This window comes from Dasypus novemcinctus, chromosome 19, assembly GCF_030445035.2.
Source record: "Dasypus novemcinctus isolate mDasNov1 chromosome 19, mDasNov1.1.hap2, whole genome shotgun sequence".
Taxonomy (NCBI): Eukaryota; Metazoa; Chordata; class Mammalia; order Cingulata; family Dasypodidae; genus Dasypus; species Dasypus novemcinctus.
Window position 1 is genome coordinate 50,586,841 of NC_080691.1, and position 27,790 is coordinate 50,614,630.

A 27,790-nucleotide genomic window follows, 5' to 3' on the forward strand; every position below is an offset into this window, starting at 1 on the left:
GGACTTCTCCTAGCCTCAAAAGTGTGGGCCAATAAATTCCCATAGTTTAAGCTAACCCATTGTAAGGTGTTTGCTTTAGCAATGAGGAAACTTAAACACCATTTGAATTTCTTTTTTGGAGAAATATCTATTTGCATTCTTGGCCGACTTTTAAATGGGGTGTTTGTCTTTTTCTTGTTGAGTTGTCGGAATTCTTCATATATTTTGAATATTAAGCCTACATCAGATATATAGCTGACAGATATTCTCTACCATTCTGTAAGTGATGATTTCACTTTTTTGAAAATAATATGTACTACAATTCAGAAAATATTTTAATTTTGATAGAGCCCATTTAATCTATTTTTTCTTTTGTTTCTTGTGATTTGGGTGTAAAATCTAAAACTCCAGTGCCTGTTTCCAGGCCATGAAAATATTTCCCTATGTTTTCTTGTAAAAATTTTATAGTATTTGCTCTGTTATTTAGGTCATTGATCCATTTTGAATTAATTTTTGTGTATGGTGAGAGATAGGGGTACACATCCACTTCTTTTGCATGTGGATTTCCAGTTGTTGCAGTACCATTCATTGAAGAAACTACTCTTTCCCTGTTGAACGGACTCGGCACAATTGTTAAAAATCAACTGCCTGTAGAATGTGTGGATTTATCTCTGCATTCAGCATTCTATTCCATTGGTCTGTATGTCTGTCTTTATGGCAGCACCACATAGTTACTCTAGGTTTATAGTATGTTTTGTGTGAAGTTTGACTTCTCCAACTTTGTTCTTCTTATTAAAGACTGATTTGGCCAGTCAAAGTCCTTGCAATTGCATATAAATTTTCATGTAAGCTTTTCCATTTCTGCAAACAAGGCTGCTGGAATTTTGATAGGGAGTACATTGAATTTGTAAATTGTTTTAGGCAGTATTGATATCTTAACAACAATAATTTTACCAACCCATGAACATGGAATGTCTTTCCATTTACTTATATCTTCTTTAATTTCTGTGAGCAATGTTTTTTAGTTTTCAGTGTACAAATTTTTCACCTCCTTGGTTAAATTTATTCCTACTGTTTTAGGTTGCAAAGGCTGCTGGGAGAAATACACCAAAAATGGGTTGGCTTTTATAATGGGAATTCATTAGGTTAAAAGCTTATAGTTCTTAGGCTATGAAAATATCCAAATCAAAGCATCATCAGAGATGCTTTCTCACTGAAGGTTGGTTGCTGGCAGTCCTGGATTCCTTCCACATGGGAAGACACATGGAGGCACCTGCTCATCTGGGTCTCTGCCTTCTTCAGGCTTAATTTCTCCCTGACCTCAGATGTGGGCAATCAGGCATATTGCTTGTCTCTTCCCTCTCTTCTAGACCTCTTCACTTTGATTCTCTCCTGGGCCTCTTTCTGAGACTATGCTCCACTGATTCTAGCCTCCCCTCTCTTGGACCTCTCAGCCATGCAGGGTTTTTCTGTCTCCACTACCTTTTTCTGTGTGTCTGCTGCTTTCAGTCCTCTGCTTATAAAGGGATTCAGCAAGAGGACCAAGACCCACCCTGGGTCACACCTCACTTAAGTAATCCAAATACCCCCTAACTGAGTCCAATCTAATCCAATCAAAGAGTCTTACACCCACAGGAACGGATTAACCCTAAGGATATAATTATCTGGGTTATACCCAGTTTCAAACTGTCACATCTTGTTTTTGTTTTTTGTTTTTAGTTGCTGTTGTAAATGGAGTTATTTAATGATTTCCTTAACAGATTGTCCACTCCTGGTCTTTAAAAACCCAACTGACTTCTGTATGTTTATCTTGTATCCTTCAACTTTGCTAATTTTGTCTATTCTAGCAGCTTTCTTGTGAATTCTTTAGGATTTCTTATTTATAGGATCATATCATCTGTGAATAGGGATAGTTTGATTTTTTCCTTTCCAATTTGCCTGATTACTCTGGTTAGACTTTCCAGTAGAATGTTGAATAACAGTGGTGATAGCAGGTATACTAGTCTCATTTCTGATCTTAGGGGGAAAGCTTTCAGTTTTTCACCATTGAGTATGATATTTACTGTGGGTTTTTTGTAAATACTCTTTATCATGTTTAGAGATGTCCCTTCTTTTTTTTTATTGTTTTTGTTTTTTCATCTTTTTGAGAGATTCCTTCTACCCCTAGTTTTCTGAGTGTTTTTATTATGAAAAGATGTTGAATGTTGTCAAATGCCATTTCCATACAAATTGAGATGATCATGTATTTTTTTCTCATTCTATAAATGTGGTATTGCCTTGATTAATTTTCTTATGTTGAACCAATACATTCCACTTGGCTCTAGTGTGTAATCCTTTTAATATACTGTTGTATTCAGCTTGCCAGTGTTTTGTTGAGGATTTTTTCATCTGTATTCATAAGGATATTGGTCTGTAATTTTCTTTTACTGTGTTGTCTTTGTCTTTCTTTGGTATCAGACTAATGCCAGCCTCATAGAATCAGTTAGGAAGTAATCCCTCCTTTCTACTTTTTAGAAGAGTTGGAGAGTGATTGGTGTTAAATATTTTTTAAATACTCGGTGGAATTCAGCAGTGAAACCATCTGGTAATTGTCTTTTCTTTGTTGGGAGGTTTTAAAAATTATTGATTCAATCTCTTTTCTTGTTATAGGTCTGTTGAGATTTTCTATTCTCACAACAGATTAGGGAATTTGTGTATTTCAAGGAATTGGTCCATTTATCCAGATTTTTACTTTGTTGGGCTATAATTGTTCCTAGTGCCCTCTTGTAAACATTTTTATTTCCAGTAAGTTTATAGTAATGTCTAAACTTTCATTCCTGATTTTAGTTTTTTTGTGTTCTCTCTTTCTTTTTGTCAGTCTGGCTAACGGTTTATCAATTTTGTTGATATTTTCAAAAAACCCAAACTTCCGTTTATTGATTCTCTGTATTGTTTTTAGTCTTTCTTTCATGTATCTCCACTCTACTCTTTACTATGTCCTTCTTTCTACTAACTTTGGGTTTAGTTTGGTCTTTTTTTTTTTCTGTTTCTTTAGGTGTGAAGCAAGGTATTCATTTATTTGCTTATTTATTTATTTACTTATTTATCTATTTATTTATTTATTATCCCCCCCACACATTGGTTGCAGTCACTGTCTGATTTCTGTGTCTCTGTTGTGTACTCTCGGTGTCTGCTCATCTTCTGAAGGGGCATCCCCCATAGGCATAACAGAGATGGGTTTAATTAATGATTTTCAGCCAGCAGTTATATTAAGCAAAGCCCTTTGCACTCTGAGCATTCTTAACAGTCAGACTAATATTCATACATCAACAGCTGGATGGTTCTCAGAAGGAAAATCAGGACCCTGTAAAAATCTTCAACAACTGATATATTATAAAAGGCTTTTAGATAATATATGGTACCTGGCTATGGTGAAAGTGTGGGGTCGAGGATATGCTCTTGTTATTACAGAGGATGGAGAAGAGTGTTGGATACCTTCTAGTCACATTAAACCTCATTTCTTTGGAGATGATGGTCCCCTGAGCCCCATCGTGTTGTGTCTTTTGTGTTTTTCTTTTCACTTCTGCATTCAACAGGTTCCTGCAACAGTCTTCTTTTTAGGAGGCACTGAGAACTGAACCCAGGACCTCCTATGTGGGTGGGAGGTGCCCAATCATTTGAGCCACCTCTGCTCCATGCTTCTTGTGTCTCATTGTGTCTCCTCATTGTGTCATCTTGTTGTGTCAGCTCACTGCACAAGCCCATTGTGTCAGCTCGCTGTCTTGCTCATCTTCTTTAGGAAGCACTGGAAATTGAACCTGTGACCTCCCATGTGGTAGGCGGGTGCCTAACTGCTTGAGCCACATCTGCTTCCTGAAGTTAGATTATTGATTTGTGACCTTTGTTTTTCAATGTAGACATTTAGAGGTCTAATTTGCCTCTGAGTATTGCCTTCCCTTCATCTCATATGTTTTGGTATATTGTGTTTTCATTTTCATTCAATTCAAGGTATTTCTTAATTTCCTTTGTGACTTATTCTTTGACCCATCGATTGGTTAATAGTGTGAAATTTAATTTCTATGTATTTTTAAATTTTCCAGTTTTCAATCTATTATTGATTTCTAGTTTTATTCCTTTGTGGTCTGAGAAGATAGTTTGTATGATTTCAATGCTTTAAAACTAATGAAGATTTTATTTGTGGCCTAATGTGTGGTGTATCCTGGAAAATGTTCCATGGGTCTTTGAGAAGAATGTGTTTTCTGCTCTTGGGTGGAGTGTACTAAATATGTCCATTATGTCTAACTGGTTAATAATGTTGATCAAGTCCTCTATTTCCTTATTGGTTTTCTGTTTAGATGCTCTGTTAATTATTGAAAGTGGTGTATTGAAGTTTCCAACTTTTATTGCAGCACTATTTCTTCCAATTTTTTCCATTTTAGCATCATATTTTGGGGACTCTGTTGTGAGCTGCACATATGTTAATAATAGTTATAGCTTGTTGGACTGAATTTTTTATCAATATATAATACCCTTCTTAGTCTTGTGTAAATTTTTTTTTTTTTTTTTTTTTTTTTTTTTTTTGCGATACAAGGGCTGGGGATTGAACGCAAGACCTCATATATGAGAAGCCAGGGCTCAACCACTGAGCCACATTGATTTCCCTGAGTTGGTTTTTTTGTTTGTTTTCCTATTTATTTGTTTTTGTTTTTTCAGGAGGCACCAGGAACATGTGGGAGGTGGGAGTTCAACTGTTTGAGCCACATCCACTCCCCGATCTTGTTATTTAAAGTGTATTTTGGGGAAACAAATATGGCTCAACCAGTTCGGTTCCTGTCTACCAGATGGAAGGTCCAGAGTTCAATGCTCAGGGACTCCTGGTGAGGGCAAGCTGTCCCATGCGGTGAACTGGCCCACATGGGGTGTCACCCTGCGCAGGAGTGCCGCCCTGTGTAGGAATGCCACCCAGCACAGGAAAGCCATGCCATGCAGAAGTGCTGGCCAATGCGGAGAGCTGGTGCAACAAGATGACGCAACAAGCAACACAGAGGGGGAAAATAAGAAGACATAGCAGAAGAGGTGGCACAAGAGATTAATTGCCTCTCTCCCACTCAGGAAGGTCCCAGGATCAGTTCCTGGAGCCACCTAATGAGAATACAAGTAGACACAGAAGAACACACAGCGAATGGACACAGAGAGCAGACAACGAGGGAATGGGAGGGTGAGAAATAAATTAAATATATCTTAAAAAAAAATAAAGTGTATTTTGTCTGAGAATAATATAATGACTCCTGCTCTCTTTTGATTACTCTTTTCATGGAGTATCTTTTTATTTTGTCTTTATTTTTTTAATATTACATTAAAAAAATATGAGGTCTTCATATAACCCCCACCCCCTCACTCCACTCCCTCCCCATAGCAACAATCTCCTCCATCATCATGAGACATTCATTGCATTTGGTGAACACATCTCTGAGCACCGCTGCACCTCATGGTCAATGATCTACATCACAGCCCACACTCTCCCACAGTCCACCCAGTGGGCCATGGGAAGACATACAATGTCTGGTAACTGTCCCTGCAGCATCACCCAGGACAGCCCCAAGTCCCGAAAATGCCTCCACATCTCATCTCTTCCTCCCATTCCCCACCCCCAGCAGCCACCATGGCCACTTTCTCCACACCAATGCCACATTTTCTTCGATTATTAATCACAATAGTTCATGAATAAAGTATCAGTAAGTCCACTCTAATCCATATTCTGTTCCTCCATCCTGTGGACCTTGGAATGGTTGTGTCCACTCCACATCTATATCTATATCAAGAGGGCTTAGATTCCACATGGATGCTGGATGCAATCCTCATGCTTTCAGTTGTAGGCACTCTTGGCTCCTGTGGTGGTTTACCTTCTTCAACTCCATGTTAGCTGAATGGGGTAAGTCCAATAAATCATAGTGTAGGAGCTGAAGTCTGTTGAGGCTCAGGGCCTTGCTGTCATATGGTCAGTCCAGAGTTCCAGGTCCCCTGGGTATGTATTAAACCCCAGCACCAACTATAGTTCTGGTAAAAGTAACAGGAGAGGCTTCTGAAAAAAGATCACATCTGAGTCCAGTTCCATCACACAGAAACACAAACTCCAAAGAAGGGCCAACTGACATGCACTGAAGTCTATCTGCCATGACCATAGAACCTGTGGGTCTCTGTAGCCCTCAGAAGAATCTGTCTCTGGGACTCTGCTGAGGTGTGCATAAGGGCAACCCCTCTGATAACCTCCCAGCTCTTTTGTGGAGACTCATAGCCATATAAACTCATTTATCCTTTCCATTTCCCCCTTGATTCAGGTCAAAAAGCATTTTTTAGCTCCTGGTATTATATGTAGACTGAGATATTCTGCTGGTCTGAGTTGACGCTTTTATTCAAGGTCATTTTCTAGTTACATCATCAGCTGATACTTAGTAGTAATCCCTCGGCGCCATAGAGGCTCATCCCTGGGAGTCATGTCCCATGCTGGGGGGAAGGCAACGCATTTACATGCTGAGTTTGGCTTTGAGACTGGCCACATTTGAGCAACATGGAGGCTTTCAGGAGGTAACTCTTAGGCACCCTGCAGCTCTAGGCCTTGTTCTTATTTCAGGTACACAGGCTCACAAGCATAGTCATTAGTATCAAGGGCTCATTGTTGGACCTTCCTTCTTTTTTGGTCTTTGCTGTTGCACTTGGGGGATTGTTGCTGTTCCTTTAGGGACTGTGATAGAGCTCCCCTGGCTAGGAACTCAGCACTCCCTCAGTTGTTGTTTTTAATTGTATCCACTATGAAAATGTCCAAACATTTTTATGTGCTCTGGATATATGCCCTGTAGAACTCCCTGCCAACCATGTGTCCCCTGTCAATAACATCCCACACCAGTATTTCGTGGAATATCTTTTTTCACCCTTTACTGATAGCCTGTTTGTGTTTTGTATCTAAAGTGAGTCTCTTATAGGCAGCATATAAATGGATCATGTTCTTTCACCCAATCTATCAATCTCTGCCTTTTCATAGGGGAATTTAACCCATGGACATTCAAGGTAATAACTGAGAATGAAGGTTTTACTCCTGCCAATCAGCCGTTTGTTTTCTGTGTGTCTTTATGTTTTTGTTCCACAGTTATTCTATTACTTCCTCTTTTGTATCCTCCCTCCCCAAGATGGCTTCCTCATCTGTTTGCTCATTTTTGTTTTTGTTTTTTTTTGCTTGTTGTGTGCTTATTTGTTTTTTTTCTAGAAGGCACCAGGAACTGAACCCAGGAGGCAGGTACCTAAGTGCTTGAGCTACATCCACTCCCCTTTTTTGTATTTAATTGCTTTATTGATCCACTTCTTTTTCCCTCTTCTATATATTTTTCCTCTTCTATTTACTTCTATATATTGGACTTACAATATCTAAATATATATTTTAAGTTGTTTTATTAGTGATTATCTTTCTATTTACAATGAACATCTTAAAGTAATAACCTAGTTTGACTAGTACCTACCTCGTTTGAGTAGTATAGACACTCTCTACTTCTATATATCTCTATCCCTCCTCCTTTATATTGTTATGGTCTCAGATTACATCTTTACATGTTGTATTGTTAGCATAGATTTAAAATGATATTTTACACAGTTGCCTCTTAAGTCATGTGAGGAGGAGGGGAAGCAGTAGCAAACCAAAAGCACAATAATACAGGACTTTAAATTTACCTGTGTAGGTACACTTAGTAATATTTTTGCTTCTTTGAATGGCTCTGGGTTACTGTCTAGTGTCCTTTTATTTCATCTTCAAGGACTCCCTTTAGTATTTATTGTGAGGTTGGTCTTCTGGTAATGAACTCTTTCAGCTTTTATCTGTAAATGTCTTAATTTTCTCTTTTATTTTTTAGGAGCTACTGGGGTTTGAATCCAGAACCTCATATATGGGAAGCAGGTACTCAACCACTGAGCTACATCCACTCCCCAATGAGAGTTGATTTTTTCATTTTTTTGTTTGTTTTTAGGAGATACCAGGAACAAACCCGAGATCTCATACATGGGAAGCAGGTGTTCAACCACTTGTGCTACATCTGCTCCCCTTCTTCATTTTTTAAAAATTCTCCCCCCTCTTGTGGCTTGCTTGTTGTCTGCTCTCTGTGTCCATTTGCTGTGTGTTCTTTCTGTGTGTTCGTATTTATTTTTATTTATTCCACACCCCCCCTTTGTGATTTGCTTGTTGTCTGCTCTCTGTGACCATTCACTGCATGCTCTTCTGTGTTTTTACTTGTCTCCCTTTTTTGTTTGTATCACCTTGCTGAGTTGGCTCTCTGCGGCGCTTGCGGGCTGGTGGGTCTTCACAGTGTGTAGGTGAGCCTGCCTTCACAAGGAGGCCCTGGGATGTGAACCCAGGGTCTCCCACATGGTAGATGGGAGCCCAACTAATTGAGACACAGCTGCTTCCCCCCTTCATCATTTTTGAGAGATAATTTTGCCAGATAGGAATTATTGGTTAACAACTTTTTAAAGAACTTTAAATATCCCACTCCACTGTCTTCTGGCCTTCATGATTTCTTATGAGAAATCTGATGTTAATCTTACTGGGGAATTCCTTGAATATGACAAGGTACTTGTCTCTTGCTGTTTTCAAAATCCTGTTTTTATCTCTGGAGTTTGACAACCTCACTAAAATGAGTCTTGGTATAGATCTCTTAGAATCTATCCTGACTGGAGTTCCTTGAGAACCCTGCATGTCTTTCATTAGAGTTCATATCTTTCATTTCTTTCATCAGGTTTGGGACATTTTCAGCCATTATTTCTTCATATACTTTCTCTGACCCTGTGATGGCTAGGTTCACGTGTCAGGCTGGTCAGGTAATGATGCCCACTTGTTTCGTCAAGCAAACATCAGCCTAATTGTTACTTTGAAGACAGGTTTTGGACTTAAATCATCAGTAAATTGATTGTATCTATGGTTGATTACATCTACAATCACTGAAGAGATTGCCTTTAGTAATGAGAGATCTCATCCATTCAGTTGAAGGTCTTAAAAGAAGTGATGATTTCAGCAGTCAGAAGAGAGGCCTTCCATTTCTACTTTAGCCATCCAACTTCAATTGGGAAATTCACTAAAAACTTTCATTGGAGTTCCCAGCTTACAGCCTATACTACAGAATTTGGACTTGTGTATCTATACAGTCAGATTAGGCAATTTTATAAACTCTCATATTTACAAATATCTCCTGTTGGCTCTGTTTCCCTAGAGAACCCTGACTAATACAGCTTTGGTACTGGATGTGGGACTGTAGAATCTTAAAAAATGGATTTCCAAATTGGTTGTTTTTTTTTAAAAGAGTTCATATTAAAATTTAATTTTTAAAATTTAAAATTTTAAAAATTTAATTTTTCTATCAATGTTGCATGTTACACAGTTATCACAAAATTATAACTACAATAAAAATAAATCTGGGAAGCAGACTTGGCTCAACGGATAGAGCATCCGCCTACCACATGGGAGGTCTGTGGTTCAAACCCAGGACCTCCTTGACCCATGTGGAGCTGGCCCACGCTCAGTGTGCAAGGAGTGCTGTGCTACACAGTGGTGTCCCCCACGTAGGGGAGCCCCACATGAAAGGACTGTGCCCCGTAAGGAGAGCCACCCAGCATGAAAAAAGTGCAGCCTGCCCAGGAATGGTGCTGGACACACGGAGAGCTGACGTAGCAAGATGACACAACAAAAAGAGACACACATTCCCAGGCCACTGAGAAGGATAGAAGTGAATTGACATGGAGAGCAGATGACTTGGGAGGGGGGTGGGAAGGGGAGAGAAATGAAAAAAAAATCTGTTTTAGTCAGCATTTAAACTCCCTCCTTGTTTTTGTTCATTTTTCAGTTTTGTGGGATTTGGGAATGCTGTCCACTCTATTCCAGCTGAGAAGGGAAATAGACGTTATAGGGCAGAGGAATGGAATTGTCTTGCTTGCAGTTTAAGATCCTCCTTTCTTTTGGGCTGGGGCTGGTCCATCATCATCATTTTGTTCATTGTCCAGGGCAGGCCTGAAGAACTGGAGAGTAGGAGTTGGCCGCATATCTGCTGGGTTTCAGGGCTCCCCTTTGGCTGACTAATACACCCCATGTACTTATTATTAACACCCTGTACTAGTGATGTACTTTTGCTTTAGAACCTGAAAGAACATTCTATATTTATATTAACACCAATTTCTATGCTGAGGTCCTATTACTGGAGTCCTTTCTAAGTGTAATGAACAGCAGACAGACACGGAAAGCCACAGGAAGTAAGGAGCTGAAATTTATGGGAACCCAGAAGCAAAATGAGAGGCCAGGAGAGGCCACCATGTACAGTGCCATGTGACAGAGGAGCCAGGACCAAGGATTGCCAGCAGCCAACTCCAGAATGCCAGTCTCAGAAAGAAATCATTGCCTTGATGACACCTTTATTTGGACTTTTTCCTGGCCTCAAAATCACCAACCATTAAATTCCAATTGTTTAACTCATCTGTTTGTGTGTTATTTGCTTGAGCAGCCTAGGAAACTAAAACATTGTCATTGAGAGCTGGAGTCATCAATTTGTGACCTTTCTGAATTAGTTTTGCTCCAAAACAGGAAATGGAAAATGAAATAAAGAAGGCACTACCTGTTTAAGACTCCTCTGCTGCTTTTGCATGAGGTGGGGTGGTTTGGAATGATGGCTGCCCTCACAGCCTGCCCCCAGTGTTCTGATGTAGCTGATCAAAAGCATCGATCAGTGATCAGACCACACACACCTGGATTTTGGAAGACTAAGTCCTTATATTCCACTGTGGCACCAGCAGGCTGCATTAGGAGCCCTAGCTGCCGTTCCCACTGCTGCCTGCCACGAGGCTGTGGGATGGGGGGTTGTAGCTGCTGCAGGGACGGTGAAATACACTGGTGTTCTGGTTTGAGTCTTTTGTGGACTCCAGAAAATTATGTTTTTAGGCTAACCTATTCCTGTGCATGTATGCCTGTTGTATTTGGGGTGTTTTAGTTAGATTCAGTTAAGGGAACTTTTGATTAGATCACTTTAGTTAAGGGCCTTTTATTAGAATGCAGAGCCTAGGGTGGGTCTTAATCTTTTTACTGGATCCTTTTACTTAACCCTATAAATGGAGGAGACATAGAGAAAGAGAGCAGCCATGGTCATTTTACCCTGCCATGTGAGAAAGGGCTCCAGGATCACCTACAGCCTCAGAAAGACAGAGAAACCCTGAGAGGCTGAGTGAGGTGGGAGACTGGAACCAATGGAGAAGCCTGAAGGAAGAAGAGATGAGCCATGTGATGAATTCGGGGAGAATGTGAGCCTGGAAGAGAAAGCAGAGCCTGGCCACCATTTTGCCTTGCCACATGGTAGGAGTCCAGGATCCAGCAGCTGACCTTGGTCAAACAGCATCCCCAATGATGCCTTGATTTGGGACCTTTTCACAGCTTTGGAACTTTAAGCATTTCCCCTAATTCATTCCCATTATAAAAGCCACCCCATTACTGATATTTTGAATTGGCAGCCTTTAGCAAAGTAAAACAACTGTTATGTACTGCAATTTTTTAAAAAAAAATATTTCCCCACCTTTTTGTTTTCCTCTCCCCTTCCCCCCCACCCCCCGCACCCCCAGTTGTCTGCTGTGTCCATTCGCTGTGTGTTCTGTGTCCGCTTATATTCTTGTCGTGGCACCAGGAATCTGTGTCTCTTTTTTTGTTGCATCATCTTGCTGTGTCAGCTCTCCATGTGTGCGGTGCCACTCCTGGGCAGGCTGTGCTTTTTTCGCACTGGGCAGCTCTCCTTACGCGGCACACTCCTTGCATGTAGGGATCCCCTACGTGGGGGACATTCCTGCATGGCATGGCACTCCTTGCGCACATCAGCACTGAGCATGGGCCAGCTCACCGCATGGGTCAGGAGGCCCTGGGTTTGAACCATGGACCTCCCATGTGGTAGTTGGATGCTCTGTCCGATGAGCCAAATCTGCTTCCATGTACTGCAATTTACCAGCCTCTTTTTGTTCTGTTCTTCCCTGGATCTGTACAATGTTCCAGTAAACTCCAGAATTTCCAGAATGATTGATTCAGACAATTCTTACTTGTTCAGTAGTTGTTTTGATGAAGGGCTGATTCTTGGAGTTTCCTACTACACCATCTGTGGCCATCTTTTCCACGTGGCAGGATAACACAGGTGAGAAAGCATCTCTGAGGGTACCTTTTTTTTGGGTACCCTTTTTTTAGCTTATCCACCAGAGTGGAAATAATGTCTGTACAAAACCATATCTTTGTTACTATAACTTCTGCATCACAATTAAAACCCAAACCATTTTTTTAAAAAACTGTCAACTCAGTCAAAACCCACTGCTTCAGAATCAACAGATTCTTTGAAGCCATAGTAACAAATATCGTTAAGACTCAAATGCATAAATTTGGTTGGTTAGAAAGTTAATTAAACTTCCAACTTGCTCAAATAGAATTACAAAACGTAAAATTGTGTTTTTCACAGAGCTACAGTCCACTGGAATCACCAACACTGGACAGCTATTAGAGTCCTGAGATAAATAAGAGATCTAGGTGTAGGAAAGTGTTGTTTAATTTTCACAAAGGGGAAGCTAGAGCCAGCTCTAGGGTTTTTGCGACTTTGGCAAGAATTTGAAAAATGGCTCCCAAACGAGGGAGGCCAATGGAGAGAAGTGGGGGCAGGAGTGAAAGCAGCACTGAGCCTGGCCAGCCCACCAGGGTGTAGAGAATGCAGGAGTGGCAACTGAGAGGGAACCAGGTAACTTAGACATCTCAGATAGGTTATAACCCCTCAAGTAATCAATGGGAAACAGGGGAGGGACCTGTGTGTTCGTTTTGGGTTATAAATGTCATTGTTTCTTGTTGTTTGGCAGGCCGGCCATTTTATCCAGGTCCAACCTGTGCTTGCAAGATTGTTAATGAAGTTCTTTTCTTCTCCACAATTAGGTGAGTTTTTGTTTTCTTACAGGTGCAGCTTTCTTTCTAACACATGCATCCTTTAGACAGTCTTTTGTTGTCCTTTCTTCCCAGTGAGAGACTCATGGATACGTGGAATCACACCATCACCAGCTGTTGTAGCCTTGATCAGAGTCCAATTCTTCATCTCCATGAAGAGCAAGTTGCAAGTGACAAGGGATAATATGCTTTACCTTTAAATCTCTTGATGCATTTCCTGCTAGTTCAAGTACCTCTGCAGAGAGGTAATTCAGGATGGCTGCTCTGTACACAGCAGCAGTTGTACCCACACACCCATGGCTGGTCGTCCTAGATTTCAGGTGTTGATGGACACAGCCCAATGGAAACCTCAAGCTGGCTCTCTCTGAGTAGAAACCATCTTTGTCTTGGCCTTTCTGGAGTCCTTCCCAGCCTTACTGCCAGCCATTTCTAATTCTGCAGAAGCTTAGACAAGCAAGGCAGAGAAAGGGGTAGTTATTCACCCAGCAAGATCCCACCACCTACTCCTTCGTTGCACCATGATTCAAACTGTCTGATGGTGCCTTGGTTTGGACATTTTACGGTCTCAGAACTTGTATTATTCAGCCAAAAGGGGTGCTGATGCAAAATAGCAGAATTCTGTTGGCTTTTATAAAGAGTACTTATTTGGAGTAGAAGCTCACAGTCACAAGGCCATAAAAGAGTAAATTACTTCCCTCACCAAAGTCTGTTGCCACATGTTGGAGCAAGATGACTGCCACTCTCTGTGTTCAGCTTTCCTCTCCTTCCTGAGGCTCCATGGTCCTGGCTTCTTCCAGTCTCAGCATAGGCTAGTTTAAGGCTTGCCTCTCTCCCTGGGGCTTCTTTCCTTCTGGGCTTTCTCAGCTATTCAGGGCTCTGGTCTCTTCAGCTGCAAGTTATTGGGCAAATGGCTTGGCACGCTCCCTGGGGCTCCAGTGTCCAAAACTCAAACTCTCTCCTCTACCATATCTTTATTTATTTTTTTAAGATTTATGATTTATTTCTTCCCACCCCCTCATTGTTTGCATTTGCTGAGTCTGTTCTGTCTTTCTTGTTTCTTTGGGAGGAACTGGGAACTGAACCCGGGACTTCTGATGTGGGAGGGAGGTGCCTAATTACTTGAGCTCCCTCCAATCCATTTTGTTGAGTCTCTCATTATGTTTTCTTCTTTTTTATTTCCTATCTGATTGTGTCATATTCTTTTTTGGTGTGTCACTGCCTATCTCCACAGAGGTCTGGGACACCTTTTTTTCTTTTTCTTTTCTTTTCTTTTCTTTTTTTCTTACCAGGAGGTCCTGGGGATCAAACCTGGTTCCTCCATATGGTAAACAGGAGCTCAATTGCTTGAGCCACAGCTGCTTCCCTGTTTTTCTTCTTGAGTCTCTTGAACAGTAACTTACACTTTATGGCCTGGTAACTTCTACCCCAAATTAATACCATTTATAAAAACCAACTGATTTCTGGTATTTTGCATCAGCATCCCTTTGGCTGACTAATACATTTCACAATACTGGCCCCTTCAACATTCTCTGCCTCTGGTCAAAGCACACCTCCCTAACCTCGGTGCTAGGGAGCCATCTTTATCAATCCTCCTCCAATCCTCTTAGTCATGGAATCCACATGCCGACCGGGACCCAAAATTCCCTGTGTCCTGCAGCCTCCAGCAGTCCCCCTATTAGTATCCAAATGAAATTGCTCACATTATCCCATGGATGGGTAGGGATGGAGGTGATGAAAGGAGGCTGACATTTCTTCCAAGCCAGTCCTCATTGCCATCATTTCTTCCACTTTTGCCAGTTTCTTGCAGCTCCATCTTTTCTGTCCCCATGTTTGACACCCCCAGCCCCAGCCCAAAGTACACTACTGAAACCCCACCAGCATGTTACCCATATTACCTCTCCAAACTTACCCCAATATTCCTCCCCATTAACTGGCTTCCTAATGCTGCTTTCTTTCAGTTCTGCAGGCCTGCTAATGGCAGCTAGGTCTATCCCTTTACCAGGTATCCAGCCCTCACCCCAGTTCATATCAGCCCCAGGCTCCCTTTGCTCCCTAAGTCTAGCCTCTAAGAAAGGAACCCCACATCTACTTGTTTTCCAAACACCACTCCCTGGAAGCCTCAGCTAGGCTGCCTGACCCTCTGCCTCCCAGACTGCACTCCAGAATCAGCCAGAACAAGGGGTGAGCACTTAACTGAAGAATTTGTCCCACTGGGGGCTGGAGGTGTTCAAACCCAGACACTTTACAACTGCCAATGTGAAACCCATGCCTTGAAGGACCTAGCAGTGGTAGGAAAGAGTATGAAATCTATATTTTGCCTCCTCCTCCTTTTTCTTCTTCATTTACTTTAGGTTTTTTTTTTTTTTCTTTCTGTATTATCTACATTTATCTCCCTTCTGGTCCTGCTTATTCTGGTTGTGCTTAAAAGGATCAAGAGAAGGGCCTGTTTACTCTGTGGGGGTAAACACAGAATCTCCCAGGGAACATCAGAAGGAATGGAGCAGGCAATTTTTGAGGGGGGTGAACTAAGGGTGTCAGCTTGGAAACTCTGTGTTTTCACCAAAGAGTGTGTGTGTGTGTGTGTGTGTGTGTGTAATTCTTTGACTTCCTGAAATGATCCCTATGGAATCTCCTGCCTCATCCTCTCCCCTGCCTCAGCCTGCTGCCATATACTGCCCCCCAATTTGCCAGTCCAACCTGTTTCCAACCCACATCTGTTACTGGACTGCTCCAGCCCACCAGAAAAATTCACACTCCTTGTCTTGCTGCGGTTACGCCCGCACCATCATCCCAGTACGTTCAACATCACCCACTTCACCGCAACCAAGATGCGTGGTGGAACCTCTAGCCCGCAGACCTCCCTGTCCCTATGCCTACCCTCCCCCTTTGCTGCCTGGAATGCGCTCATGATTCTTAAAGGCATCCGCACCTTCTCAGGTCCTTGAGTCTCTGGAGGGGTACATTTAATTCTTCCCTCTTTCTCCTGGAGCCCCCCTCCCAGCTTCTCTTCTGGAAGTCATCACGTGGAACACATCACGTGATCTTGTAAGATGGGGGCAACATGTGTGCCCTCAAGGATCTGGGTCTTAAAGTACTTAGCAGCTGGGCACTAACATGTATTTGAACATGCAGGGGTGTGCAAGCCCTTTCTCAGTTACTAAGTCTCAAAACTTCCGACGCCCCTGTAAAACCCCGGAGCGTGGCCACCCTTGGCAGGTGTCTGTATGGGGTTCAGCCCGAGTAAGCTCCCACTGTGCAGACTCCCTGCATAATCATGGCTTCGCGGCCAATGCTACGACCAATCAAAAAGTGCACCTCACTGCAAGAATTAAACTGGCCAATCGCGATGAGGGTCCCCAGGTATCTGAGGCCTGCCCTGAAGTGGGTTAGAGCCAATGGCAGCCGCGCAGCGTGCAGCAGAGGGAGAAGGGAGCCCTCCTGTGGACGGGGAGGGGTGGAGACCACCATGGTGAGTCCAGCTGAGGGGTTCTGGGGGGATGGCAGGGGACTTGAGAGCGTGCAGGCCTGGGCTGGAAGGAGGGGCACCTTCTGCAAAATGCCAGATGCTCTCGGCATGGTGTTCGCTGAGAAGTCTTAACTTTCTGCCATTAGATATTTGTTTATACTTTTTTTTTTTTAAGTGAAACCTAGCAAATTGGGATAGATAAGCGTATTTCCCTCCTTTCTTGTGCTAAAAGTAGCACATGATACACACAATTGCGCCTTATTTTTTTATTGCACACGGGCACTTGGCTCACCATGCAGTCACTCACATGGGCACTCGGCTTTCCACGTGGGCACTCTCGTGGGCACTCGGCTCGCCATGCAGATACCCACACGGGTTCTCACCTCACCGTGTGGGCACTTGGCTCACTGTGTGGGCACTCGGCTTGCCACGCCATGCAGGCACACTTTCTCTTCTTCTTTTTCACCAGGAGGCCCCTGCTGTTGAACCAGGGGCCTCCCATATGGCGGAGGCCTTATCACTTGAGCCACATCTGCTTTGGGAGATTTTTGATGAATGATTCAGTCTCTACTTGTGATTGTTTTTTGAGTTCCTGTATCTCTTGTAGTGTCTATGTAGGTTGTGCCATTTCTTGGAATTTGTGCATTTCATCTAGGTTGTCTAATTTGTTGGCATACAGGTTCTCATAATATCCTCTTATAGTCCTTTTTATTTCTGTGGGGACAGTTGTAATGTCCCTGCTTTCATTCCTGATTTTATTTATTTGCATCTTCTGTCCTAATTTCTTTGTTAGTCTAGATAAGGTTTGCCAATTTTATTGATCTTCTCAAAGAACCAGGTTTTGGTTGTGCTGATTTTCTCTGTTGTTTTATTTTCTCAATTTCATTTATTTCTGTTCTCGTATTTCTTTCTTTCTTTCTGATTGCTTTGGGATTGGTTTGCTGTCATTTCTCTAGCTCCTCTAGGTGATCAGTTAAAGATGGGCATTTTGGGCTATAATTTTCCTCTCAGCACTTCTTTCACTGTATTCCATCAGTTTTGTTTTTGAGGTACCAGGGCTGGGGATTGAACCCGGGACCTCATATGTGGGAAGCTCACACACAATCACTGAGCCACATCAGCTCCCGGGTTTTTTTCATTTGTTTGCTTATTGTTTATTTTTTTTTTTTCAGGAGGCACTAGTGACTGAACCTGGGACCTCCTATGTGTGAAGGAGGGGCTCAACTGCTTGAACCACATCTGCTCCCTGTATCCGATAAGTTATTTTTGTTTTTTTTTAGTTTCCCCCCTCCCTTGTGGCTTTTTGCTTGCTGCCTGCTCTCTGTGTCCATTCGCTGTGTGCTCTTCTGTATATTTATTTTTTATTTATTTCCCTACCCCCTTGCAGCTTGCTTGTTGTCTGCTCTCTCTGTCCATTCGCTGTTGTGCCCTTCTGTGTTGCTGTGTTTTTTTTTTGTCTCCCTTTTTCTTGGGTCACCTTGCTGAGTCGGCTCTCTGTGGCACTTGCGGGCTGGGCGGCACTCTGTGGTGCTTGCGGGCAAGGCTGCCTTCACAAGGAGGCCCCAGGGCATGAACCCAGGGCCTCCCATATGGTAGATGGGAGCCCAACTGATTGAGACACAGTGCTTCCCTTTAAGGTTTATTTTTATTTAATTAGTTCTCCCCACCCCCTCATTGTTTGCACTTACTGTGTCTGTTCCTCTTCCTTGTTTCTTTAGGAGGCACTGGAAACCAAACCTGGGACCTCCCATGTGGGAGGGAGGTGCCTAATTGCTCGTGCTACCTCTGTTTTCTTCTTTGATGTGTCTTTCATGTTTTCTTCTTGTATCTCTTGTTGCATCAGCTTGCCATGAGTGCTCGTTGTGTCAGTTTGCTGTTTTGCTCATCTTTTTTTTTTTTAGTAGTCACTGTGAACCTCTGTTCCCTGCTTTTGTTGTGTCTCTCATTATGCTTATTTTTCTTCTTGTGTCTCTTTTGCATCAGCTTGCCACACCAGCCTGTTGCGCTAGCTCTCTCTCTTCTTTAGGAGGCACTGGGAACCGAACCAGGGACCTCCCATGTGGTAGGTGGGAGCCCAATCACTTGAGCCACATTCGCTCCCCTCCCTTAAGTTTTGATAAGTTTTTTTTTTCATTATGCTTATTTGTTTTACAATTTAGTCTTTGACCCACTGCTTATTTAGGAGTGTGTTGTTTAGTCTCCATTTATTTCTGAATTTTCCCTTTTTTGGCCTATTATTGATTTCCAGCCTCATTCCATGATGATTAGAGAAGATGCTTTGTATAATTTAAGTCTTTTTATATTCATTGAGACCTGCTTTGTGACTCAACTCTAGTCTACCCTGGAGAAAGAGCCATGAACACTTGAGAAAAATGTATCACCTGCTGATCTGGGGTACTATGTTCTGTAAAGGTCTGTCAGGTCCAGCTCACTTATCATATTGTTCATGGTCTGTTTCCTTCTTGATCTTCCATCTAGTTGTTCTAACTATTGATGTGAGTCGTGTGTTGAAGTCTTCAACTATTATTGTAGAGACATCTGTATCTCCTTTCAGTTTTGCCAGAGTTTGCCTCATGTATTTTGGGGCACCTTGGTTACAGGCATAGACGTCTACAACTGTTACTCCTTCCTGGTGGAATATCCATTTTATTATTATACAATGGCCTTCTGCATCTCGTCACTTTTTTGGTATTTAAAGTCTATTTTGTACACTAATATAGCTACCCTTGCTCTCTTTTGGTTACTATTTGCATGAAACATCTTTTTCCAACCTTTCACTCTCAGCCTGTTTACATTCTTGGTTCTAAGGTGTGTCTCCTGCAGACAGCATATGAATGGCTCATGTTGTTTTTATATGTTCTGTCAGCCTATATCTTTTGTTAAGGGGGTTTAATACATTAACATTCATTGTTATTGCTATAAAGGGATAACTTGCTCCATTTTATTCTTTGGCTTTCACATGTCGTATCTTTTTTTGTCTTTTTACCCTTTTGATAACCCTTTCTTACAGTCTTCACTTATAAACCCTCCTCCCAGCCTCTCTCTCTCCTGTGTTTTCTTCTCTGGCTGCAGAATTCCCTTTAGTGTTTCCTACAGAGCCCGATTCTTGTTTATGAGCTCTCGCAGTTTCTGTTTATTTGTGAACATTTCAAACTCACCATCATTTTTAAGATTTTTATTTATTTATTTATTTATTTATTTATTTATTTCTCTCCCCTTTCCTCCCCACCCTAGTTGTCTGTTCTCTGTGTCTATTTGCTGCGTCTTCTTTGTCTGCTTCTGTTGTTGTCAGTGGCATGGGAATCTCTGTTTCTTTTCTGTTGCGTCATCTGTTGTGTCAGCTCTCCATGTGTGTGGTGCCATTCCTGGGCAGGCTGCACTTTCTTTGGCGCTGGGCGGCTCTCCTTATGGGATGCACTCCTTGCGCGTGGGGCTCCCCTATGCAGGGGACACCCCTGCGTGGCAGGGCACTCCTTGCGCACATCAGCGCTGCGCCCTAACCACTGGGCCAAGTCTGCTGTCATCAAAGTCACCATCATATTTGAAGGACATTTTTGTGTGATAAGGAATTCTTGGATTGCAGTTTTTCTTTTTCAGTATCTCTGTTATATCATACCACTGCCATCTCGCCTCCATTTTTTTCTTTTTCTGAAGTGAAATCCACACTAAGTCTTAGTTGGTATTCCTTGTATGTGATGTTTCACTTCTCCCTCACTGCTTTCAGAATTTTCTCTTATTTTGGCATTTGACGTTCTGAATAGAATGTGTCTTGGAGTTGGTCTGTTTGGATTCACTTTTATTGGTATATGCAGTGCTTCTTGGAAAGTATATTCATGTCTTTCATGAGAGTTGGGAATTTTTAGATATTATTTCCTCAGATACTCTTTCTGCCCCCTTTGCCTTCTCTTTTCCTTCTGGAACTCCAATGACATGTATGTTGGTACGCTTCATGCTTTCATTCATTTCTCAGCCCCTGCTCAATTTTTTTCTGTTCTTTTATGTCTCTCTTCTCTCTCTCTTTTTTTAAGATATATATTATTTATTTCTTCCCACCTCCTCATTGTTTGCATTTGCTGTGTCCATTTGTTGTGGGCTGGTCTTCTCTTTCTAGGAGGCACTGGGAACTGAACCCAGGGTATTAGAAAGAAAGCTGCACCTGTAAGAAAACAAAAGCTCACCTGATTGTGGAGGAGAAAAGAATTTTATTAATGATCTTGTAAGAACAGGCACACGCCCTGGATAAAATGGCCGGCACGCCAAACAACAAGAAACCATGATGTTTAAACCTAAACCTAACCCGCAGGTCCCTTCCCTCTTCCCCATTGATTGGGTACCTCAGGGGTTACAGCCTATTCAAGGTGTCTAACTATGTTCTGCAGTTCCTGCTCTCAGTCACTGCTCCATGTTCCCTGTACTCCAGTGGACTGGGCAGGCTTGCCACTGCTTTCATTCCTGGTGTGCTTTTCAAATTTGGAGCCATTTTCACTACTGGCCCCCCCACACACACACTTCTCACCATTGGCTCTTCTTGCTTTGACCCCATGCCCAGGGCTCACCATTGGCCCCCCCTCATTTTGGTGCCATTTTTCAAATTCCTGGCGCTCCAAAGCTGCTGGAACACTTTTTCCTCCCTCCTCAAAGGGCAGAGCCAGCTCTGGCTTCCCCTTTCTGAAAATTAAACTTAACCCTTTCCTACAAGGGACTTTGGCCTAATCCACCTAAGCCACCTCCACCCCCTGCTTTGTTGCATCTTTCATTGTGTTTCCTTGCTGTCTCTGGGTTCTGTCATCTCACCTCATCTTGTTGCTTCAGCTCACAGCACCAAGCCTTTCATGCCAGTTCATCATCTTGCTTGTCTTCTCCAGGAGGCACTGGAACTGAACCCAGACCTCCCATGTGGTAGGCAGGAGCTCAGTCACTTTATCTACATCCGCTTCCTTCTCTCTGTTCAGTTTCAACTGTCCTGTGCTCTGTGTCATTGATTGTTTCTTCTATTATTTCATATCTTCTGTTGTATGCTTCATTGTATTTTTAATTTCACCTATTGTGCCTTTCATTCCCATAAATTCTTTTATTTTTCCATTCAAGTGTTCAAATTCTTCTTTGTGCTTAGCCAATGTCCTCTTAATGTCTTATATTTCTTTAGTCATGTTTTCTTCAACTCTTTGATTTGATTTAGGAGATTTGCATGAACATCACCCTTAGTTTCAAGTCCTGTGTCATCTGGAGCTTTGATTTTTCCCTTTGCCTGGGCCATATCTTCCTTTTTCTTAGTATGGCTTGTAATTTTTTGCTGATTCTAGGCATCTAATAATGATGGTGACTTTACTCTAATGGTTAGTTTTTCTCTTTTGCATAGGGATTTACTGTTAAGTAGCTGTACTACTACTGTTTTTGGATTCTTGAACTTGTTCTAGAGCTTTAGGATTGCCCATGTTTTAACTGCTCAAACCAGGAATATAGAGCTGGTAATGTGGTGCAGGTCAGTTTTCAAGGAGTGTGGTAAAGTCGCCACATTGCCTCTTTTAATTAATTAATTAATTAATTCTCTCCCTTCTTTGCTTGTATCCTTGCCTGGGTGGGTTGTGGAGAAGTAATGTCCTTCCCAAATCAAACTTTCTTAGAAGCTGCTCTCCTCCCTTCACTGGCCACACCCTCCCTCCCTCTGCATCATTAGCAACTTTTCCAATTCAGTAGGGACAGTGCTTGAGAAGGCAGGTTCTCTTTAGCTCCCTGCCAGCTCAGGGCAAGCAACTTTGTGGCCCCACCTGATCTTGAATTCTGTGAACCCTGCGATGCAGCAGACTAAGCTTGATGGCCAAAATCTGAGTTTATTGTCGGCTATGCCCCTCCCTCTCCCTTTTCTTGGGGAAGAGGACCCTGCAACCCCTTCTCTGTGGCTGCAGAGCCAGAGGATCCCCTGCTGTCTGCTCCAAGAGTGGGGAGATGTGCACCAGCAGCTGCTCCTACAGCTTTACTCACAAGATATTTCCAGTCAGCTGAGACTCCTTTCCTTTACCCTTCTCTCTTCTGTGTGGTGTCTAGTCTTCTCTTGGCATCCTAAGTCTTAGGATTTTTTTTTCAGAGGTATCATGGATTGAACCCAGGACCTTGTACATGGGAAGCAGGCACTTAAACACTGAGCTACATCCATTCCCCACTGAGTGTTGGCTTTTTCATTTGTTTTTTTTTCTAATTTTAGGAGGTACCAGGGATCTAACCTGGGACCTTGTATATCGAAACAGGCACTAAACCACTTGAGCTATATCTGCTCCCCGCTAGAACATTTTTCTGGACAATTTCTGCCTGTCTTCTGGCTGTTTTTCTGAGAGAGAAGTGAGCTTTCTTCCTTTCTAATCCCCCATCTTCCTGGAAATTCCTTTGTTGAGACATTTTTGATGGCTGAGTCAATCTCTTTGCTTGTGATTGGTTCGTTGCAGTCTTGAAGAGTCAGTGTAGGTTGCACGTGTGTTTCTGGGAATTTGTTACCATTTCATTTAAGTTGTCTAGTTTGTTCATGTAAAATTCTTAGTATCTTCTTATTTTTTAAAAAATTTCTGTGGGATCAGTAGTAATGTCCCCCCTCTCATTTACGATTTTCTTACATCTTCTCTTTTATTTTTCTTTTTTTAGTCTAGCTAAGAGTTTGTCTATTTTGTTCCTCTTCTCAAAGAACCAAATTTTGGTTTTGTTGACTTTGTTTTTAGTTGTTGTTGTTCTTAATTTCATTTATTTCTGCTCTAATATTTGTTATTTCTTTCTTCCTGCTTTACTTTGGGATTAGTTTATTGTTCTTTTTCTAGTTCCTCCAGGTGTGTAGTTAGGACTTTGACTTTTGCTCTTTCTTCCTTTTTAATGTAGGTGTTTAGGGCTATAAATTTCCCTTTCAGCACTGCCTTTGCTACAGCCTATACAAATGTATAACTATATACAGTTTCCATAGCGTTTTGGTTTTATTTGAAAGGGCTCTGAGATATATGAAATGCTGTTACTGGACAAAACTAGTGGTCCATCTTACTAAAGATCTTTTCTAGTAGCACCAAAGGAAGTTATAGTGAGAACAGAGGTAACTGTTAAGATTATTATTCTGTAAACATATACAAACCTTGGAATTCCACTGGGAATCTCAGGCATCCCAGTAATCAGTGAATGGGGTAACTATACATTTATAACATTCACAGGTTAATACATCCATTCAAAATTGTTCTTCAAGTGGGAATATATAAGAAGTTAATAATTTACATATCTGACTTCCTCTCTCATATCTTTAATCACATGTATTACATCACACAGAAAAGTAGTTGGGAAGTGTTAAACTCTGAGTGTAAAGCAAAATTAGGGATAAAGGCTAATGTGTAACCAATCACATTCACACACAAGTAGTGAGTGAGTTTTCACTTTAATGAGTCAGATATTCTCCATTCCTGAGAAATCTCTGTTTCATATCTGGCAAATATTTTCACTTTGTACTTTGCTGCCACAAAGTAAGTGGGTGTTGATTTACATTTAAAGGTTTGAATTAGGTAAGTGAAAGAAAACAGTATATATTTATGTATTAACAAAACAAACTCTTCATGAAGAGGAGCCAGCTGTCAGTTTCCAGTTGGGCAACCATTCTCATGGAGGTATTGTAAAGCTAAGTCTGTCCACTTCATTTCTCGTTCTTTATCAGAATCTGAACACTATCTTACTCAAGTTCAGGAAGCTTATTCAGTGGTATTGTAACATCTTCCCAGGGCAGCTTGTCTTCTCACTAAGTATCATTAACTCCAAGATCCTTCCATCTTTCCATTCCTCACTGACCATTCTCCTGTAGTTATGATCTTTTTTTTTTTTAAGATTTATTCTATTTATTTCTCTCCTCTTCCCTTCCCCCCCATCCCAGTTGTCTGCCCTCTGTGTCTCTTTGCTGCATGTTCTTCCATGTCCGCTTCCATGTTGAATCTGTGTCTATTCTTGTTGCATCAGCTCTCCGTTTGTGTGGCACCATTCCTGGGCAGGCTGAACTTTTTTTTGCGCTGGACGGCTCTCATTATGGGGCACACTCCTTGCGTGTGGGGCTCCCCTACATGGGGGACCCCCCTGCATGGCATAGCACTTCTTGCACACATCAGCACTGGGCGTGGGCCAGCTCTACATGGTTCAACGAGGCCCAGGGTTTGAACCGCGGACCTCCCACGTGCTAAGTGGACACCGTATCCGTTGGGCCAAGTCTGCTTCCCTGCAGTTATGATCTTGTCAGATTGGCACCTGTCTCTCTGCAGCACCCATTTCTGCCAACTTCCCACCAACTTCCCCCCGCTTTACTTTTTAATCCATCTCTGTGTTTCTGGTAATTTGCATATAGTTTGTTCTTGCTTTTTTAAAAAAATATAGCTGACAATCTGCCTTTTATTTAGGTATTTACATCTCATTTGTAATGAGATTTAACATATATTTAGGTTTAAATCCACCAGTTTGCTATTTTTTTAAACAAATCTTTTATTATTTATTTATTTATTTATTTATTTTATTTCTCTCCCCTTCCTCCCCCCATTTGTCTGTTCCCTCTGTCCATTCACTGTGTTCTTCTGCAACCGCTTCTGTCCTTATCAGTGGCACAGGGAATCTGTGTTTCTTTTTGTTGCATCATCTTGTTGTGTCAGCTCTCCATGCGTGAGGCGCCATTCTTGGGCAGGCTGCACTTTTGCACTGGGTGGCTCTCCTTACGGGGCATACTCCTTGCGCGTGGGGCTCCCCTATGTGGGGGACACCCCTGCGTGGCACGGCACTCCTTGCGCGCATCAGAGCTGCACATGGGCCAGCTCCACACTGGTCAAGGAGGCCCGAGGTTTGAACCGTAGACCTCCCATGTGGTAGGCAGATACCCTATCCATTGGGCCAAGTCTGCTTCTATTTATCATATCTGTTGTTTATTCCCTTGTCCTTCTCTTTCACCTTTCTTTGTATTAATTGATTATTTTTATGGCTCCATTTTATCCTTTGTCCTTTTACATACCTCTTCATTTTATTTTTTTAGTGATTGTTTTCGGGATTATGGTATGCTATTCCAATTTACCCCAGTCTACCTTCAACTGATATTCAGAAAAAAAAATTTGCATTTCCCCCTTCTGGGCCTTTGTGCTATTGTTTGTTATATTTTTATGTCTGTATGTGTTATATAATCCACAATATGGAATTATTTTTGCTTTAAACATTCAATTATATTTTAAAGAGATTTAGAGATTTTGACAAAAAGTCTTTTATATTTACCTACATCTCTAGCATTTTTGTGTCTTTTTGTTTAGTTTCACATTTCCGTCTAATATTATTTTTCTTCTGCATAAAGTAATTCCTTAGGCATTTCTTGTAGGGGTGATCTGCTAATGATTAATTCTCCCAGCTTTTAAATATCTGAAAAAGGCTTTTTCCTTCTTTAAAAAAAAAAAAAACGGGACTTTACGGAATTATAATTAACGTAAAAATACTCATTTAAACTATATAGTATCATGTTTTAACATACATTAGCATATTCATAATCTTTGAAATTATCCCTACAATCAAGATAATGAATGTATCAGTCCCAGTAGTTTCCTTGTGCCTGTGTTGTCCCACCTTCCTGCCTTGTACCTATCCCCCAGACAATCACTAATCAGCTTTTCTAGAACTTTATATAAATGGAATCATAGCCTTTTTTTTTTTAGGAGGTACTTGTGATTGAACCTGGGACCTCGAATGTGTGAAGGGGGTTCTCAACCACCGAGCTACACCCACTCTGCTTATATACTCTTTTTGTTTGTTTGGATTCTTTCACTCATCATAATTATTTTGAGATTCTTCCATGTTGTATGTATCAGTATAATTTCTTTTTATTGGTAAGAATCACTTTTCTTTTTGAAAGATCTTTTCATTGGGTGTAGAATTTTAGGTTTTGAGTTGTTAAATATGTTGGTTCAGTCTCTTCCAGGGTTCACTGTTTTTGATCAAAACTCTTTCATTCTCATCTTATTTTTTGCTAAGTAATATGTTTTTTCATTTCCCTGCTTATTCTTAGTGGTTTTAAGCAATTTCATTGTCATATGCCTTGGTGTTTCTTTCTTCATGTTTTCTTCATGTGAGGTATATTGAACATCTTGGATTGGTGAGTTTATAATATGCATGAAATTTGAGAATTTTTCATCTATTCTTAAATCATTTTTTCTGCTCTCCTTTCTCTTGAACCTTTGAGGACTCCCAATTACACATGCAATATGCAACTGGAAGTTGCCCACAGATCACTCACACTCTGTTTAAGTTTTTCTCCTTGTCTTTTCCTTTCGTGTTTTTTTTTTAAGATTTAAAAAAAAATTTCTCTCCCCTTCCCCCCCCAACCCTCCCGTTGTCTGCTCTCTGTGTCCATTTTACTGCGTGTTCTTCTTTGTCCGCTTTTGTTGTTGTCAGTGGCATGGGAATCTGTGTTTCTTTTTCTTGCATCATTTTGTGTGTCAGTTCTCCATGTGTGTGGCACCATTCCTGGGCAGGCTGCACTTTCTTTCACACTGGGCGGCCCTCCTTATGGGGTACACTCCTCGCGTGTGGGGCTCCCCTACATGGCGGGCACCCCTGCAGGGCACGGCACTTCTTGCATGCATCAGCACTGCGCATGGGCCAGCTCCACATGGGTCAAGGAGGTCCAGGGTTTGAACCGCGGGCCTCCCATGTGGTATATGGACGCCCTATCCACTGGGCCAAGTCTGCTTCCCTCCTTTCGTGTTTTGTTTTGGAGAGTTCTTATTGTTATGTCTCCAAGTCCTCAAGTGTTTTCTTCTGCACTTATATGCTATTAATCCCACTTAGTGTATTTTTCATTTCAGCCATTGTATTTGTTTACCTTAACAGTTTGTTTTAGAGCTTTTTATATTATCCATGTCTCATTACCATGCTCATTTTTTCTTCTATATTCTTGAACTATGAATATATATAAAACAGTTATTTTAGTGTGTCTGTTTCCTAACTCTATCATCTTCATCACTTATGAGTCTGTTTTTATTGATTGGTTTTTCTCTTCATATTTTCCTTCTGTTTTTGAATACTTGGTAAGTTTGTATCAAATTTCAGACATTATAAATTTTATATGTTGGGTGCTAGATGCTTTTCTGGTATTCCTTTAAATACTTTTTTGGATACAATCAAGTTTCCTGGAAACAGCTTGATCATTTCAAAGCTCTTTTTAAAGCTTTTTTAGGTGGGTCAGAAACAGCCTTTAGTTTAGTCATAATTTGGCTGAACTCCTGAGGATATTATGAGAAACTGGATGCCAACAAACTAGACAACCTAGGTGAAATGGACAAATTCCTAGAAATACACAACTTGTAACAACAGTGATGTTACAAGAAATACAAGAACTTAACAAACCAATCTCATTGAAAGTG

The 27,790-nt window shown here is 41.5% G+C and overlaps 1 long non-coding RNA gene across 1 annotated transcript in view; it reads left to right on the forward strand.

The window, feature by feature from the left end:
• LOC131274620 (uncharacterized) overlaps window positions 1–27,350 on the forward strand; it is a 47,844-nt gene extending 20,494 nt beyond the window's left edge. The window contains exons 2-5 of the long non-coding RNA XR_009181904.2: window positions 12,014–12,149; window positions 12,853–12,925; window positions 17,573–17,648; window positions 27,268–27,350. This is a non-coding gene — a long non-coding RNA (uncharacterized lncRNA). The remainder of the gene's footprint in view (window positions 1–12,013; window positions 12,150–12,852; window positions 12,926–17,572; window positions 17,649–27,267) is intronic.
• The last annotated feature ends 440 nt before the right edge of the window (window positions 27,351–27,790 follow it).